Source organism: Taudactylus pleione, unplaced genomic scaffold (genome assembly GCF_031769625.1).
Source record: "Taudactylus pleione unplaced genomic scaffold, aTauple2 ptg000183l, whole genome shotgun sequence".
Taxonomy (NCBI): Eukaryota; Metazoa; Chordata; class Amphibia; order Anura; family Myobatrachidae; genus Taudactylus; species Taudactylus pleione.
The window spans coordinates 10,949,254-10,967,614 of record NW_028284585.1 but is presented as its reverse complement, the minus strand read 5'-3'; positions in this window follow the sequence as shown (position 1 = coordinate 10,967,614).

The window sequence follows — 18,361 nt, the reverse complement described above, 5'->3', positions numbered from 1 at the left end:
TATCAAGAGGTATGTACCTTGAACATCAGGTGGATGGGACTGTTCTATCAACACCTATTTTTCAGATATAAATAATCCCTCACATTGGGTGAATCAACAATAATTTTAAAATACTACACTATGGGTCTCATTTATTAACAAGTTTTATCACCAGAAAGAGTGAAACATTTCACTGTGTATGATAAATGGTACTCCAGCCAATCAGCTTCCAACTGTCAACTGTTAGAAAAGTGACAGTTGGAAGCTGATTGGCTGGAGCAACATTTATCATACACAGTGACATTTGTCACTCGTTTTGGTTATAAAACTAGTTAATAAATGGGTGCCTTTGATTGTTTCCTTTTGTTGTCATCATTTTGAGGTAAATATAAGGACACAAAGAGCCTGGATGGAATTGCAGAGCTGCACATAGCGCACACAAGAGACTGTGCAATTCTGTTCATTTAAAATGCAAATGCAGAAGGAGGTATCGCACACCTCCTTTCTGCATTTGCATGATCTCAGCTCTGTGACTGAGGTCCTGATTCAGAGCCGGACGATCTGACAGAGCGCTCGCTCTGAATCAGGGTCGTCCCTCCACCTTTTTGGAGCAGCCTCCTGGCCGATCACATAGCTGTGGGTGACCACCCACAGCTATAGCGAGTGGCCAAAATGATGGTCACGATGGTCAAGACCATCTCGACCATCGGGCTTGCAATGAGACCCTTGCGGTAGGCTCTCGCTGCCGCAAGCCCTGGAGTGCTTTTGGCTCTATCACTAGTGATGTCAGTGGGGCCGGCCCCAGATGGTAGGCATTCCCATGGGACCGCCTCCGTCTGGGCAGCCACGCCCCCGGCACGCCCACCAAAGGGGGTGTGCTGTCAATCACCATCGACAGCATGCCCCCTTTGGTGTGAGACCCATAACGATGGCTTGGAGTTGTTATTCAGGTGTCGTGCATGCGCGCGATGGAGCCGCCTCCATCATGCGCATGCGCACTTGGGCAACATCGACCCACTTGCGAGCGCTCAGCGCTCGCAATCGGGTCTGAATCAGGCGCTGAGGCCGCAGCCTGGTGTCACCATCAGAACAATTGTGACTGATGGTTGCCGATGTTCCTTAGGCCAGGCTGCGGGAGCTAAAACTTCTCACAGCCTGGCCGGGTCCTGGCAGCTTGCAAGGCCAGAAAGTTTGCGTGCACCCATACGGACTCTGCCCGCGCCCCTCCTTGAAAAATGGGGCAACACGCCCCTGTTTCCGGGAACGCTGCCAGGGAACATCCCTGCTCCACCTCCAAAACACTGCAACCTGTCAATCAGGCTGTGGCCGGGAGACACTGCAAGCGGACTCGCAGTCAGAGGGCTGCACATGCTCAGTACACCATCGGAGATGTGCGCTAACCATCAGGTTTCAGAACCAATGTTTAGGTCTAAACAATGTTTTGTAATTAATGTTAAAAACATTGGTACAGTACTGTCATTGTTGTCTTTTTATGTCCTATACATAGTGCACACACTCCAAGCAGCTCTGCCCCTCCCCCCATCCCTGATAACAGCACCACTGGCTCTGTTTGCCCCCCCCCCACAATAGTGTAACAGCAGCAGCTCACCTCCTCCTCCTCCTTTCCCCACTATGAACACCGCAGTGGTGGGTCAGTATGCAACCCTCACCTAAGGCCAAATTTAGGTCTGTGGGGGTTCCTGGGCAACAAATGTGGGGGGGCTATCAAGTTTATTTATATATATATATATATATATATAGCAACTGGCATACTGTGTATACTTTACTGTAATAACAAAGTGGATAACAAAACATTGAGCTACATTACTGGTCAATGAATGTACAATATAACAATGGAAAATGAGTACAGTTTTGGGAGAAAGGGAGGGAGTGAAAGTACAAAAGAGTCTCTAGACACAAAGGGCAACATTAATGAGTAGTAACAACACACAGGGGGAGGGCTAATGAAAACTTGATTTGTTGTCTGTTTAAAAAGTGCAGCCCTCACAAATGAATTCCTCCTCCCTCCCCCTCTGTGTTGAGGCAAACAATGGGTAGGGTTATTCTGAAAAAGGACATGAACACACTGTAAATTACTGATGGGCAGTTTTTGAATTATAATGTATATCTAGAACCAGTACTGTATATAAAATATCTAGCCAAATTTTCAGGGGGAAATTTCTACACTAAGAAATTACTACACACACATGCCGTCCTCACTGACTCAGATCCCCACATAGTGTACACGATGTTCACAGCCTCTAGATGAAATATGATATTATTCTAAAAAGTTTTATTATTATTACAATAATATTATTGATATTATTATATTATTGAATTATACAAATTTATTTTTGTATAATTTACACTCGGATTCAAACCCTAACTGCCAAGTGTGATGTGCAGTGATATAGCCGCAAATGCATATAAGCCCAATTAGTATGCACACAGGCAGCAAAAGAAGATGGCGCCCGTCATCACCCGCTGCATGACACCACCTGCACCCTCGCTGTTGACACAGCCGGCACCCCTGCACTGCTGCCCCACGTACTGAGGACACCGTTAGTGACCCCCATACTGTCGACACTGCTGGCACTCCCACACTGAGGACACCACAAGCACCCCTGCACTGCCGATACTGTCAGCACACATGCACTGAGGACACTGCTGGCTCCCCTGCTCTGCCAACACCACTGGACCCCTGCATTGAGAACACCCCTGCACTGCCAACACAGTCAGCAAACCTGCACTGAGGCCATCGCTGGCACCCCTACTCTGCCGACATTGCCAGCACCCTGCATTGAGAACACCCCTGCACTGCCAACACAGTCAGTAAACCTGCACTGAGGACACCGCTGGCTTCCCCGCATTGCCGTCATCGCTGTACCCATCACTGAGGACACTGCTAGCACCACAGCACTGCCATTCCATGTACTTAGAACACTGCCAGCAACCCCTGCACTGCCGACACAGCCAGCAAACCTGCACAAAAGACACCACTGGCACTGCCTACATCGCCAGTACCCTGCACTGAGGACACTGCCAGCACTGCAGCACTGCCATTCCATGTACTGAGGACACCATCAGCAACCCCTGCACTGCCGACACAGCCAGCAAACCTGCACAAAAGACACCACTGGCACTGCCTACATCACCAGTACCCTTCACTGAGGACACTGCCAGCACCACAGCATTGCCATTCCATGTACTGAGGACACCGTCAGCATCCCCTGCACTGCTGACACAACCAGCAAACCTGCACCAAAGACACTGAGGACACTGCCAGCACTGCAGCACTGCCATTCCATGTACTGAGGACACCATCAGCAACCCCTACACTGCCGACACAGCCAGCACACCTGCACTAAAGACACCATTGGCACTGCCTATGTCACCAGTACCCTACACTGAGGACACTGCCAGAACCACAGCACTGCCATTCTATGTACTGAGGACACCGTCAGCAACCCCTGCACTGCCGACATAGCCAGCAAACCTGCACCGAAGATACCACTGGCACCCCAGCGCTGCCGACATCGCCAGTACCCTTCACTGAGGACACTGCCAGCACCACAGCACTGCCATTCCATGTACTTAGAACACTGCCAGCAACCCCTGCACTGCCGACACAGCCAGCAAACCTGCACAAAAGACACCACTGGCACTGCCTACATCGCCAGTACCCTACACTGAGGACACTGCCAGCACCGCAGCACTGCCATTCCATGTACTGAGGACACCATCAGCAACCCCTGCACTGCCCACACAGCCAGCAAACCTGCACCGAAGATACCACTGGCACCCCAGCACTGCCGACATCGCCAGTACCCTTCACTGAGGACACTGTCAGCACCGCAGCATTGCCATTCCATGTACTGAGGACACCGTCAGCATCCCCTGCACTGCCGACACAACCAGCAAACCTACACTAAAGACACCACTGGCACTGCTGACATCGCCGGTACCCTACACTGAGGAGACTGCCAGCACCACAGCACTGCCATTCCATGTACTGAGGACACCGTCAGCAACCCTGTACTGCCTACACAGCCAGCAAACCTGCACTAAAGACACCGCTGGCACCCCCGCTCTGCTTACAATGCCAGTACCCTGCACTGAGGATACTGCCAGCACCACAGCACTGCTATTCCATATACTGAGGACACTGTCAGCAACCCTGCTCTGCCGACACTGCTGTCATAGTAAGAGCACTATTGGTGTATCCAACCCACACTGTATAACACACTGTATCCATGTTGGAAATTGGAAGCTGAACTGCCAAATGTTAGTGCCGTCCACTGTATCACTTAGCTTAGTCAGCCAGCTAGCTGATTGCAACCTTTTGGCCTTAACTAGATGAAAAAATAATATTGTGAGGTGGTCAAAATTGATTGGAAATTACTGGAAATAAATGTTATTGAGGTTAATAATACTGTAGGAACAAAAATGGGCCCATTTTATGTGATTTTAACTGTTTTTATGATATTTTAAGAAAAAAACCAAAACACGAGGGTCGGCACACATGAGATAGAGAGAGAGCGCAACTGACATACTGTGTATACGTCTTCTAGCTACATTACTGGTCAAATAATGTTCAATATAACCATGGAAAATGAGTACTATTTTGGGAGGAAGGGATGGGCCAAAAGTACAAAAGTGTCTCAATACAAAAAGGGCAACATTAATGAGTAGTAACAAAACAAAACACAGGGGGAGGGCTAATGAAAACTTGATTTGTTGTCTGTGGAAAATGTGCAGTCTTTACAAATGAATTCTTCCTCCCCCCTCTGTGTTGAGACAAGCAATGGGTAATCTGAAAAAGGACATTAACATACTGTAAATTACTGATGGACAGTTTTTGAATTATAATGTATATCTAGAACCAGTACTGTATATGAAATATCGAGCCATATTTTCAGTGGGAAATTTCTACAGTAAGAAATCACTACACACACATGCCGTCCTCACTGACTCAGATCCCCACAGCCTCTAGATGAAATATGATATTATTCTAAAAAGTTTTATTGTTATTACAATAATATTATTGATATTATTATATTATTGAATTATATAAATTTATTTTTGGAGCAAAAAAAAATGTTTACACTGGGATTCAAACCCTAACTGCCAAGTGTGATGTGCAGTGACTTTACCACTACACCACAACACTGGTGGATGGGAAGTACAGAATCAGTCTTTTGAGGAACTGATGACAGTTTCCTAGTGAGTTTTTTTGGTGCTAGTACAGTGTTTCAGCGGCTAGTACAGTGATTTAGATGCAAATGCATATTGCACCTTAACATAAACACTCCTTAAAACTCCTTGACTGCCCTCTATTAAAATCCAAAGGAGACCACTACTGTATCTTTGCTACACAGGTTGAACACTATTAAGTGCTACATTACATGATACACTGGCCACCCAGTGGTGAAAGTATGAATTGCACCTTGCGACAATATATGAGAATTGATGTCATGTCAAATTGAGAGCCATGGCACAGTTTTCAGAAAGGTGTATGTGGACACATCTGGAAGCAAACGCCTTCTCCATTCCACCATATTTATTACTGTTCAAATATGTCACTGTGCTTTGTAGATAGTAAAAACAGAAAATATATACATTAACAGTACACGTCAGTAATTTAACACATTTCTCTGGAGTGGGTTTACATAGACATTTCTAACATGTATACCTACACTCATGCAAGAAGACAACACATTAAGAATGAACATGCTATATCACAGTTATTATTGTCAACAAATGATCAACTCCAATTAGGAGACACTTTTGTACTAATTGTATTATTAGAATGACTTACTAATAGTAATACTGAGTATAACCACCTCAATTGTACTATACCACCATTCAACTTACAATGTATTCCCCTCTGGGTACCTGTGCACAGGGTAACTGTCTGACTTTGAATTGTAGGTGTCAAGTTCCAATTGTGTATATATATATATATATATTATTATATATATATATACTGTATATATACTGTCGACGCCGGATAATTGGCTGAGACAGGATCGGTTAAAAATCAGATCTGCGCAATGCCATTTTGCGAATTGAAAAGAGACACCATTTTGCAACTGGCTGTCCAGCACCATTTTAGTGAAACTTGCCATTATAAGTACATACGGCGATGCTATTATTTAGCGTCGTGCGATTCCCACGCAATGGAAAGAAGTTAAAAGTCCTCACCATGTAAATACAGACAGTCACCAAAACATATAAAATGATTATCCCTGCAAAACACGCACCATAATGTACTCCACAAAACATACAGCCGCACAACGCTAACTAGCATCTTTTCCCAATTCCCCAATTCTTACACAAGGCACACTTACATAAAAGGTTCCCTAGTATTAAAGTGTAATATTCAAGGTTTATTCAGTAATTATTAATGTTGTGTAATAAAGGTTATTTGATATCTAAGGTTTAGTACATGGTAAGCAGACCGTGTCTGGTGTTGTACTGATCCACTGTGTCTCCACAGATTTCTGGTACCATCGGTGAGAAGATCGGAACCTGCGTCTGCAAACTATGGACTATAGAGAGTGAAAACATTAAAATGTACTCTGTAATTTTAGCAGCTTAGATTAGCATGCAGCGGGAAAAAGGACACAAAGGGCGGTTGGGGGCTGTTTGTGTCCATTTGAAATTGTCCAATGAACTATCCTGTAACAGAAACACCTTTAAGAAGAACCAATGGAATCATGCCAAACTTGTCTATTGTATTGCCTATCCCTGCAAGAGTATATATGTGCGCTCTCTGACCCCAGTCTTGAGTCTTCTTGCTGTGCTGTTGATGGAGGTTTCTAATGCTGATGCCGGTATCTGGGCCCGGAGCGTGTGCGTATATAACAACTGTACCTTGGGTCTGTATGATTTATTTACACTAATTGTGTTTAGATCACAGTGTGTAACCATCTTTTTTATGTTGAATAATAACTTTTTGTGCTTTGGAACCACATTCAAAGTCTGAAGGCATTTATTTACTGTGCGACTCATTACGCTAAATTGCGACAATTTTAGAAGGTATAGGCAGGATTTTAGAAGGTACAGGTAGGATTGCATAGAGGTTTAAATGAGGTATCAATATATATATATATATATGTACTTTATATATATATATGCTTTCTACTTCTGGCGGAGATTGCAGTAGATGTTCCAATTAAACTGAAATTGTGAGAGTTCTAGAGTTTAGGGCTATGCAGAGTGTTGGATACAAGATATATGTAACCCCTGTAGGGTTAACAGTTAAAGATTAAGTGCTGTTATTATTTAGGAGTAATGTAATTGCTGTAAATGTATTACAGGTTGAGTCTCCCATATCCAAATATTCCGAAATACGGAATATTCCGAAATACGGAATATTTTTAGCATGACTGAGATATTGAAACCTTTGATTTTTGATGGTTCAATGTACACAAACTTTGTTTAATGCACAAAATTATTAAACTAAAGTATAAATTGACCTATAGGCTGTGTGTATAAGGTGTATATGACATATAAATGAATTTCATGTATCTACACAAACTTTGTTTGAGCCACAAAATTATTGAAAATATTGTATAAAATTACCTTCAGACTGTGTGTATAAGGTGTATATAACACATAAATGCATTCTGTGCTTAGATTTGGGTCCTATTCATAAGATATTTCAATATGGTATGCAATTATTCCAAAATACAGAATATTCCGATATCCAAAATACCCTTGGTCCCAAGCATTTTGGATATGGGAGACTCAACCTGTATATATAAAAATATATGTTTCTGCCTTGGACTATGGTCTTGTATGTAATCTTATATGTTTATGCCATGGACTATCGTCTTATATATAATTATATATTGTATGTTTATGCCTTGGGCTATCAAATGGGAATCACTATAAACCCTCAGGCTAGGGAAGATGCTGGAAGAAAATGCCACCTGCTCTGCTGATGAGAAACAGTTAGAAGTGACAGTTAAGCAGCAGCAGTTGAAGAGCGGTTATGTACTGTACCTGGGAGCAAGAAAGAGAGGAGGCTGATGAGAAAGAAATGCTGTAGACCTTCTGCCTGAGGTGTGGGTTTCGGATGATGCCTTTCAGCCCATTACTGCCAGAGAAGTGGAGAAAGTAGATTCTGGAGGTTGACATAGCCCCTAGGACTTGTTGTGTTGCAGTAGCCTGTTGCAGCAGGAAGCAGGATTGAGGGAAGTGAATTGGAGAAATCCAGCAGAATGACAGCGCTGAAGCAGATCCTTTTAATACAGGCAAGTCAGGGTTCAAATCAATAGTACCCTAGAGATACTACAGATGAACTCAGTATCAGGCACCCTAATACACTAGCCACTATCAGTCAGTGCAGCAGCAACTATTGCAAACAGTCAACACACAATCTACTGCAGGATTGATACATTTACAGCTTATTTGCGGAAGCTTGATGAACTTTGTATGCATATACATCATTCGTATAAGCAATAAAGACTCCATTCTACAATTAGGATCAACCTATTATTAAGAAGCTCTTTCAAGAAGACAGTACAACGTATGCATGCCATCCTCCACCTCTGATAAATACTAAGTGCACCTACGACAGAAATAGCCACGTGGTAGCAATATTGATTACTTTATTATTTTATTTATGAACTTTGTGGGCTCTACTCTGTGTATATAAATTTGTAATTAGTAGTAATTGTTAGGTGTAAGCTTTAAAATTTGTTTAAAGTATTTAAACTGTTCCAGGTACTGTAATATTTATTTATGTGAATATTTATGTACAGCTATTGATCTTATGCTTATATAATATTGTCTAATATTATAATATATTGTCATCTTAATGACATTGTAGTTATATACTGTTCTTACTTACCTTTTAATATTGTCCTCAACTGAGATCACAAAAAAGAAGAGTTCCTGATAAAAAAAAGTAAAGAGAACGCTGTGTTATTTACCATACATCTGTATTCTTGTTTTCTTAAGTATTCCGAGTATACTGTATAAAATAGAATTGTTACATTTAAGTAACACAGTTATTCAGGTCTAATAGGGGTTGTCCCAAGCTAGCCCCTCAAATCATTGTCTATATCTTCTACTAGCTTGGGTGGAGGCACATCTAGTTTAGTAACCCATAGAACACTAGAATTATGGTTACATTTAGTAATTTGTTCCTTATTAATGGAGCATTCAGTCAAGAGGATTTCTGGATTGATCTTCCTATTGTATATTGGTGAACAAAGTGCATAATTAGCAAGTACCTGTAAATACCCTGACTTGGAATAAGAGCTGTCCAGTTCACACTTTATTTCCTGTCAATGGACATAGGGAGGTGTTGGGTCTCATTTTGTGTCTACTTGGGACTGTGCTACAGGATGGACTGAAATTTACTGTCGCTTTTCCTTTGTCTGCCTTGTGTAGGTTTAAACCTTGAGAGATCACTCGCGGATCCGGGACAATATACTGTTTGCCGTTGTTACTGTAGGCAAGAACTCTTTGGTGCCATTAAGCTGGGTATTAGCCACTAAGAAGGCGGAGTTCTCACCAAGTCATCCTTACATTTGGGACAAGTTATCCATAAAAGTCAAACATAGCAACCTCCTATGTATTCCCTGGAATTAGGCAGTCTGGTCTACGTAATGAAACAGTCCAACACAGGGGTAAATTAGAATATTGGCAGTTAAAACCTGCTATTCTTCTCATAAGCATTATAGGTTTAGCATTTTGTGCCTACTCAATAGCAGCCTTCTGTGACCTCACGCCTCCGCGTATCAGCCATTTTTCTTCTCCTTCCTGCCACGCTGGCTAAACCCTTTTTCTTCCACCCCAGCAGTCCTCCACCAGCCCCTTAACATAGTAGGTGAAGTCAGTCAGTAAATTAACTCCTCCGTATCCACCAGAACACTCCTATGCCCCTTATATATTCATATGATGCACCAAGGGTTCAATTGGGGATCACCAGTGACACCGGGTGCCACACTAACACTAACCTCCCCCCATACACACACAGCCTAACCCTAACCTCTCCACACACAGCCTAAAACTAACCTCCTCCACTTGCATATAGTCTAACCCTAACCCCCCACACACAGCCCAACACTAAACTCCCCCCACACACACAGCCTAACAATAACCTCCCCACACACACACACACACACAATCTAAACCTAACCTCCCCTCACAAAGACAGCCTAACACTAACACACACACATAACCTAAACCTAACCTCCCCTCACAAAGACAGCCTAACCCTAACCTCCCCCCTCACACACACAGTCTCACCCTAACCTCCCCCCCATACACACAGTCTAACTCTAACCTCCCCTCACACACACAGCCTAACACTAAACTCTCCCACACACACACAGCCTAACCCTTACCTCCTCTTACCCTCACAGCCTAACACTAACCCGTCCACACACAGCCTAAAACTAACCTCCTCCACATGCGCATAGTCTAACCCTAACCTCTCCCAATACATACACACAGCCTAACACTAACCTCCCCACACACACACACACACAGCCTAACATCCTCTCACCCCACAGCCTAACACTAACCTCCCCCTACACAAACACAGCCTAACCCTAACCTCCTCTCACTCCCACAGCCTAACACTAACCTGCCCCCACACACACACAGCCTACCCTTACCCCACCTCACAACATTAACCCTCCACACACAAACAGCCTAAAACTAACCTCCTTCACACACACACAGTTAATCCCTAGCCCCCTCACACACACACAGCCTAACACCAACCTCCCCCCACATGCACACAGCCTAACCCTAACATCCTCTCACCAACACAGTATAATACTAAGCTCCCCACCCACAAACACAGCCTAAACCTAACCTCCTCTCACCCCCACAACCTCCCCCCACACACACAGCCTAACAGTAACCTTCCACACACACACACACACACACACAGCCTAACCTCCCCTCACACGAAAACAGACACACACCCTAACCTTCCTTCCGCAATGCTGTAGTGTCGACATTATGAATGTCAACATTGTCATTATCGACCTTTTAACTACATCCCGCTTAACAGTGTATATACTCTAAGCTTTGTTGTTATTGGCAAAATCTATTGGATAAATACAATATGCATGTTCAAAATGCGTTATCTAATTTAAGTATTACCACATAATAAGTCACTAGCAACCTATTCTTGTCCCTGATCTCTGTTTTGTTACTGTTATTTTAATAGTTACTTTCACTTAGAGTCTTTAACTATTAAAGTAATTTAAGGAAATTCACTTTTAAGCAATTAGCATTTGTTTCACTTGCTGCATATTGAAATGCAGTTTACCAGAAGTTTGTGATATCAACAACTCCTATAAGTCAATTGATTTTAGTCTAATGCAGAAAATAGAATTTCCAGCTGTTACCGACTTACAGTAAAAAGACTTTTTTGTCTGAACTTTTACTTTTTTCAAAATCCTTTATTCACACTCCAGTTGTCAGTACAGAAAAGTAATAGAATTTTTGTATATATCTTACATGTAGCACGTGAAACCATACTACACATTTACATATGAAAAAAAAGCACTATTTCCCTTTATAAATATCCACTTAGATGTGATAAGTATGTAATGGAAATCTTCTGCCCACAATAGGTGATCTCTTCCTTGTTGTATACACAGTACATAGAGAAAAGAAGATTAAAACAACGAAGTGGAGAGGTTTCATACTTGATATATCAATTTAAAGAGATGGAATCCCTCAAGGACACTTACCAAAGGTAAGTAAATGACGCTTACTTCACATAAAGGTAAATGGCAGGGTCGCATTTTGGTATAAACAGCATGAATCCATCGTGTCTTGTATCAACAGTTCAGGTTGCTTGTGGTGTAGTGCTATTGGAAATGTTTACTTTTCCCACATTTGGCCCTTTAATACCAATTGTGCATCATGTAATTGCCAAAGCCTTGCTGAGTCTTGACAGGGCAGTTAGTCTGTGCACAACTACACAAAAAGTCACACAGTCTAGCATTCTTCTCAGAGGCATAACTAGGGTCTTTGGAGTCCGGGGCAAGTTGAAGAACGGTGCCCCACACACACACACAAAGCAAAACATATATGCAAACCTTTGGCGTGCAGCAAAAAAATGGGCTTGGTCAAATACAAAAAGGGCATGGCCAATTGAAATGGAGCATGTCAACATGACACGCCACCCATTTTTAGTCACTCTGGGAACATTAATTTCCACTCCATATACATATACATATGGTGATTTCTCACAATGTGGAACCTCTGAAGAAATGTATCCTCCCTGGGATGACGTTGTCTTCAGTCGGTATTCACTATTCATGTAGGTCACATCATCTGGAAGATGCCTGTTTGTGTAGGAAACCACGTTGTCTCTCACACCATTGCCTCCACCCCACCTCATCTCTCAGCCACACCATCACCTCCCCACCTGCATCATCTTTCAGCACACTATCACCTCCCCCCTGCGTTGTCTCTCAGCACACCATCACCTCCCCTCCTGCATCATCTCTCAGCACACTATCACCTCCCCCTGCATTGTCTCTCAGCACACCATCACCTCCCCACCACATCATCTCTCAGCAACACTATCACCTCCCCACTGTGTTGTCTGTCAGCACTTTATCACCTCCCCTTCTGCATCATCTCTCAGCACATCATCACCTCCCCTCCTGCATCGTCTCTCAGCACACCATCACCTCCCCTCCTGCATCATCTCTCAGCACACCATCACCTCCCCTCCTGCATCGTCTCTCAGCACACCATCACCTCCCCACCTGCATCATCTCTCAGCACACTATCACCTCCCCCCTGCGTTGTCTCTCAGCACACCATCACCTCCCCTCCTGCATTGTCTCTCAGCACACTATCACCTCCCCCTGCATTGTCTCTCAGTACACCATCACCTCCCCACCACATCATCTCTCAGCAACACTATCACCTCCCCACTGTGCTGTCTGTCAGCACTTTATCACCTCCCCTTCTGCATCATCTATCAGCACACCATCACCTCCCCTCCTGCATTGTCTCTCAGCACACCATCACCTCCCCTCCTGCATCGTCTCTCAGCACACCATCACCTCCCCTCCTGCATCGTCTCTCAGCACACCATCACCTCCCCTCCTGCATCATCTCTCAGCACACTATCAGGACATGTGAATGAGGGGTTAAATTTACACAGATACACACTGAAATAGATACACACTGACAAAGATACAAACAGACATACACACTGACACAGATACACAAACACACTAACAAATACTGTACGCACACTGACACATACACACAAACACACTGACACAGATACACAAACAAACTGGCACCTACACACTCACTGAAAAAGTCTACACAGACACACACACCTCTTTCACGCAAATGCAGCCAGTCAAATAAATATAATGCTGCTGCCCCTGCCCCCCCCAACTCGTTGCATATGATAAATGGTGCTTCAGCCAATCAGCTCCTGTTATTTTTCAAGCAGATGACAGGAGCTGATTGGCTGGAGCGCCATTGTCATACACAATGAGCTTTAAAACTTGTTGCATATAATAAAACTCATTGATAAAGGGGCCCCCATATTTCATATATCCAAATAGACATTCAGGGCCAAATGTAATAGGGTGTCAGTTTTAGTAACAATACAAACTCGCACTTTCTCGTACTTTTAAAAAGTGCGAGTTTGTACTGAAACTCGCCAATTCAATAGCCTGCAAACTTTTCAGCTCGAGGCTACTGCATTTGCGAGTGCAGGCGAGTTTAGGACTATGTAAACTGACACCTTTTAATGCGAGTAGCATTAAAAGGTGCGAGTTTTAGAGAAGCCATCACAGATCAGTGAGATCCGTGATGGCTTCTGTGTGTGTGTAAAAAAAAAAAAACGTGCACCCCCTCCCCAAAAGCATAACCAGCCCCGGGCTTTATAAAGCCTGTTCTGGTTCTAAAAATACAGGGGCCAAAATGCGTAGGGGGCCCCTGTATATTAAGAACCAGCACAGGGCTTTGTTAAGCTGGTCCTGGTTCTGGAAAATCAGGGGACAAAACGAGTAGGGGTCCCCTGAAAATTCCAGAACCAGCACCGAACTCTGTCTAGCGGGGGGACAATACCACAGCCAGGGAAAACCTTTCACCGGTTTCCCCGGCCAAAGTATTATCCCTGACCGCTAGTCAGTCCAGGCCGGGGATCCCTGGGGAGTTGGGTACCCCCCCAATAAAGGGGTACCCCTCTCCAGGGCACCCCAGGCCTAGACTGATAGCCCGGGGCTATCCCCGGCACCCTAGGGCGGTGGGTGCCGGGTTGATAGTGTAAAGTGTAAAGTGTAAAAATAAGTTTTCCATATTGTCTTTAGTTGTAGAACCACAAGTACCAGCAAGCCTTCCCTGCATACTGGTATTTGGAGAACCACAAATACCAGCATGCGGGGAATTGCGGGCCCGCTGGCACTTGTAGTTTCACAACTAAAGAAATACGTAAATAAACAAACATTCCCCGTGAAAGTAAAATTTTAATAAAACATACATGCGCACTCACACTCACACTCACACATACTCACCTAGTATCCGAAGTAATCCATAGGGGTGTACCTGAAAGAAAAATCCATACTCACCTCTCCTATGCGTAGATCACGTCCTCTTCTCCAAGTAGGCAATCCAGGGGTTAAAATAAAAAAACGCAAAAAAACCCCGATCCATACGGACTGAGCAAAGGTATGTGTGTACACATACCTTTGCTCCACGTAAATGACCGGGGCACACGTGTGCCCCGTCAGTGAAGGGGCCGCCAGCCAATCAGGGAGCATCTCCGTCGGAGCAGCTACCTGATTGGCTGAATGCGGCCAGCCTGTGTCTCCCATAGACGTCTATGGTGAGAAATCCCCATAGCCATGTATGGTGGGAGCCGCTACATCGTAACCGCAAGATTGATTGAGGTTAATCTTGTGGTTACATCAATGATACAATTAATCTTTTTTCAGGTACACCCCTATGGATTACTTCGGATACTAGGTGAGTATGTGTGAGTGTGAGTGTGAGTGTGCATGTATGTTTTATTAAAATTTTACTTTCACGGGGTATGTCTGTTTATTTACGTATTTCTTTAGTTGTGGAACTACAAGTGCCAGCGGGCCCGTAATGACCCGCATGCTGGTATTTGTGGTTCTCCAAATACCAGCATGCAGGGAAGGCTTGCTGGTACTTGTGGTTCTAAAACTAAAGACAATATGGAAAACGTATTTTTACACTTTACACTTTACACTATCAACCTGGCACCCACCACCCTAGGGTGCCGGGGATAGCCCCGGGCTATCAGTCTAGGCCTGGGGTGCCCTGGAGAGGGGTACCCCATTATTGGGGGGGTACCCAACTCCCCAGGGATCCCCAGCCTGGACTGACTAGCGGTCAGGGATAATTCTTTGGCCGGGGAAACCGGTGAAAGGTTTTCCCTGGCTGTGGCATTATCCCCCCGCTAGAAAGAGTTCGGTGCTGGTTCTGGAATATTCAGGGGACCCCTACTTGTTTTGTCCCCTGATTTTCCAGGACCAGCTCAACAAAGCACTGTGCTGGTTCTTAATATACAGGGGCCCCCTACGCATTTTGGCCCCTGTATTTTTAGAACCAGAACAGGCTTTATAAAGCCCGGGGCTGGTTATGCTTTTGGGGAGGGGGTGCATGTCATTTTTTTTTATTTAAACACATTTTACATAAGTACACCCAGAAACATGTACATATCTCATGGATATGTGCATGTTTCTGTGTTAATCTGACCTGCTCAGGATGTACTCGCTAGCCTGAAGCAGGTCTATTATTTGGGGACTTTTGGTAATCTTTTTTTTGCGAGTCTGAAACAGACACTCTATTACATTGGGCGAGTTGATTGTTTTCAATGTGAAAACATCTGGATGCGAGTTTGAGAATGGAGAGTTTTAGTAACTCTGAAAAATGCGAGTTTTAGTGAACAGACAGCCTATTACATTGGAGAGTTGTGAAAAATTGCGAGTTTAGCACCAAACTCGCAATTTACCAAAACAGACTACCTATTACATTTGGCCCTCAGTATTTGTTAAGTACTAATAATGTTTCTAGTGAAGTGGTGTTAAATTTAAAATAAAAGCCTCAATACTGCAAAGATATTCGCATCATACTGTAGGTCACATCATTATAACATCATAAGTTGACACAAGGCATATGTATACAATAAAATGTAAACAGCCAATCTATGAGTACAACCCAGAGTTCAAAATTCAGAGAGACTGCCAGCATCATAGTATGTCTCACTGTAACAACTTAACATTGAATTCACATGCAAACACTATAGTCAGCCATTAGGGAAAGTTTAAAGCTTACAAGAAGAAAAGATAGATTTAAGGCAATTAAGCAGAGAAAACTGAAGAAATAAATGTAAACACAAACATATGTATCCTACAGTACATGGAGCAAATTACCGGATCATAAGGCTAAATGATACAATTTACAAATGTATTTACAATATCACAGAAAACAAAGTGTTACAAAGTGAAGTCTACCCTTCAAGCCATTATTTTATAATGTACTGAAAGTCTGCTGTAAGTTTATTCAGGTACAGTACACACCAACTAAGATCTGGAGCTTTGCCCTTTTTAGGCTACTTACATAGTGGTTTTAAAACAACATATTAAACGTCTTAGTGCATGTTAAGTGCATGTGAATGGATATGAATAACAAAAGGTTTGTACCAAACAAAAACAGATTGATCCCAACTTAGGTATTTTGCTAAAAGACTCCCTCATGCCTCTACCAATACTGCCCAGCACCCCCCACACTATACCAACACTTTACCCTTTGTGTGTGTGTGTGTGTGTGTGTGTGTGTGTGTGTGTGTGTGTGTGTGTGTGTGTGTGTGTGTGTGTGTGTGTGTGTGTGTGTGTGTGTGTGTGTGTGTGTGTGTGTGGTGGGGTTTTTCTACAAAATACCTAGGTTGGGATCATTCTGCTGCAATTTATACAATGATTTGTTTCTACATGCATCAGTTCATTTCAAACTTAATTTGACTGCAGTATATACTGTTTTCCACCTCTTAATCCATTGTAGTGCAGCTAATATGTTACAGAACAATTTAAAACATACATTTATTTTAATGCGAGCACATTTTAAATGTAATTAGATCCAATTAAAAAGCATTTATATATATATTTATATTTATAAATGCATCCTAAACACAACACATATAAATTGTCAGCCATAATTGCACCTGCATTGCGTGCATGGAAAACTGTGCAGATACATGTATTCGCCAGCATGTAGAGCTGTATTAATCTATGTGACTGTCCCACTGTTATCCATATGCTTGGATTCATAGGTGTCATCATTGATAGTAGGCACTTGCACCAGCCTTATCCTTAGTGTAAGACAGGGGTAACCAACCCGATCCTCGAGAGCTACCTGCAGTTCACATTTTCCAGACCACCTAGCTGGTGCGCAAGTGTAGTCATTACTAACTGTCACATTTTCAAACATGTGGTGCAGTCATTCCTAACCAACACATTCTACAGATTCACAGGTGTCCTGGAAAACATTAACTGTTGGTAGCACTCGAGGACCAGGGTTGGCTACCCCTGTGTCTGAAAACAGTCATATCTTCATGTACGTACAACTCTACATATCCCACAATTCCATCGGCACACACTGAACATGCTCTCACTAAACTTTGCCTACAGTACGTGTGAAAGCCCCATTACTTGCCCCTTCAGCTGCAAGTGGAGCTATAAATGAGCTGTGTATGATTCATTATCTCCTGTAGTTGCATGCTCTGGAGAATATACAGAGTGAATACACACCAGATCCATTCGCAAAACTAAAGACGGAGGTGTTCCAAAGTTGTGTTGTGCTTTGTCTGCTATCCTTGCGGAATCGGTATGAAATCTCGACAGTCGGGATGCCTAAAGTCAACATATCAACAATGGCATCCCAATTCTCAGGATCCTGACAAGGGCCTGGTAAGTAAAGTAACCCTCCCCCTTCTCCCCCTAACCCTCCATTCTTGCATCCTAACACTAAGTGTCAGGGTCATTCATTATAAAGATAACAAAGGATATATCATGGATATCTCCTGCTTACCTTTCAGTCCCGATCTGGTCCGCTGTCCACATACACTAGTTTGGGGACCTCAGTTCATCAAGCTCTGAAAACACAACATTTTCAGAGCTTGACCGCGGGAACATTTGCTATCTTCAGATGGTGTTTACTCCCGCACCCCTGCTCTTTCACTATGGGAAGGAGTCCTATTCAAGAAGAGGGATCCATTTGGATCCCGCCAACAATGCTCATCTCTTTCCACCAGAAGTCGTCCATATGTAAACCTAGTTTGACTCGGCAGTTCTAAGTTTCCCCGCTATTAAAGTAGCATTGAAAGGATTCCCGAGGACAG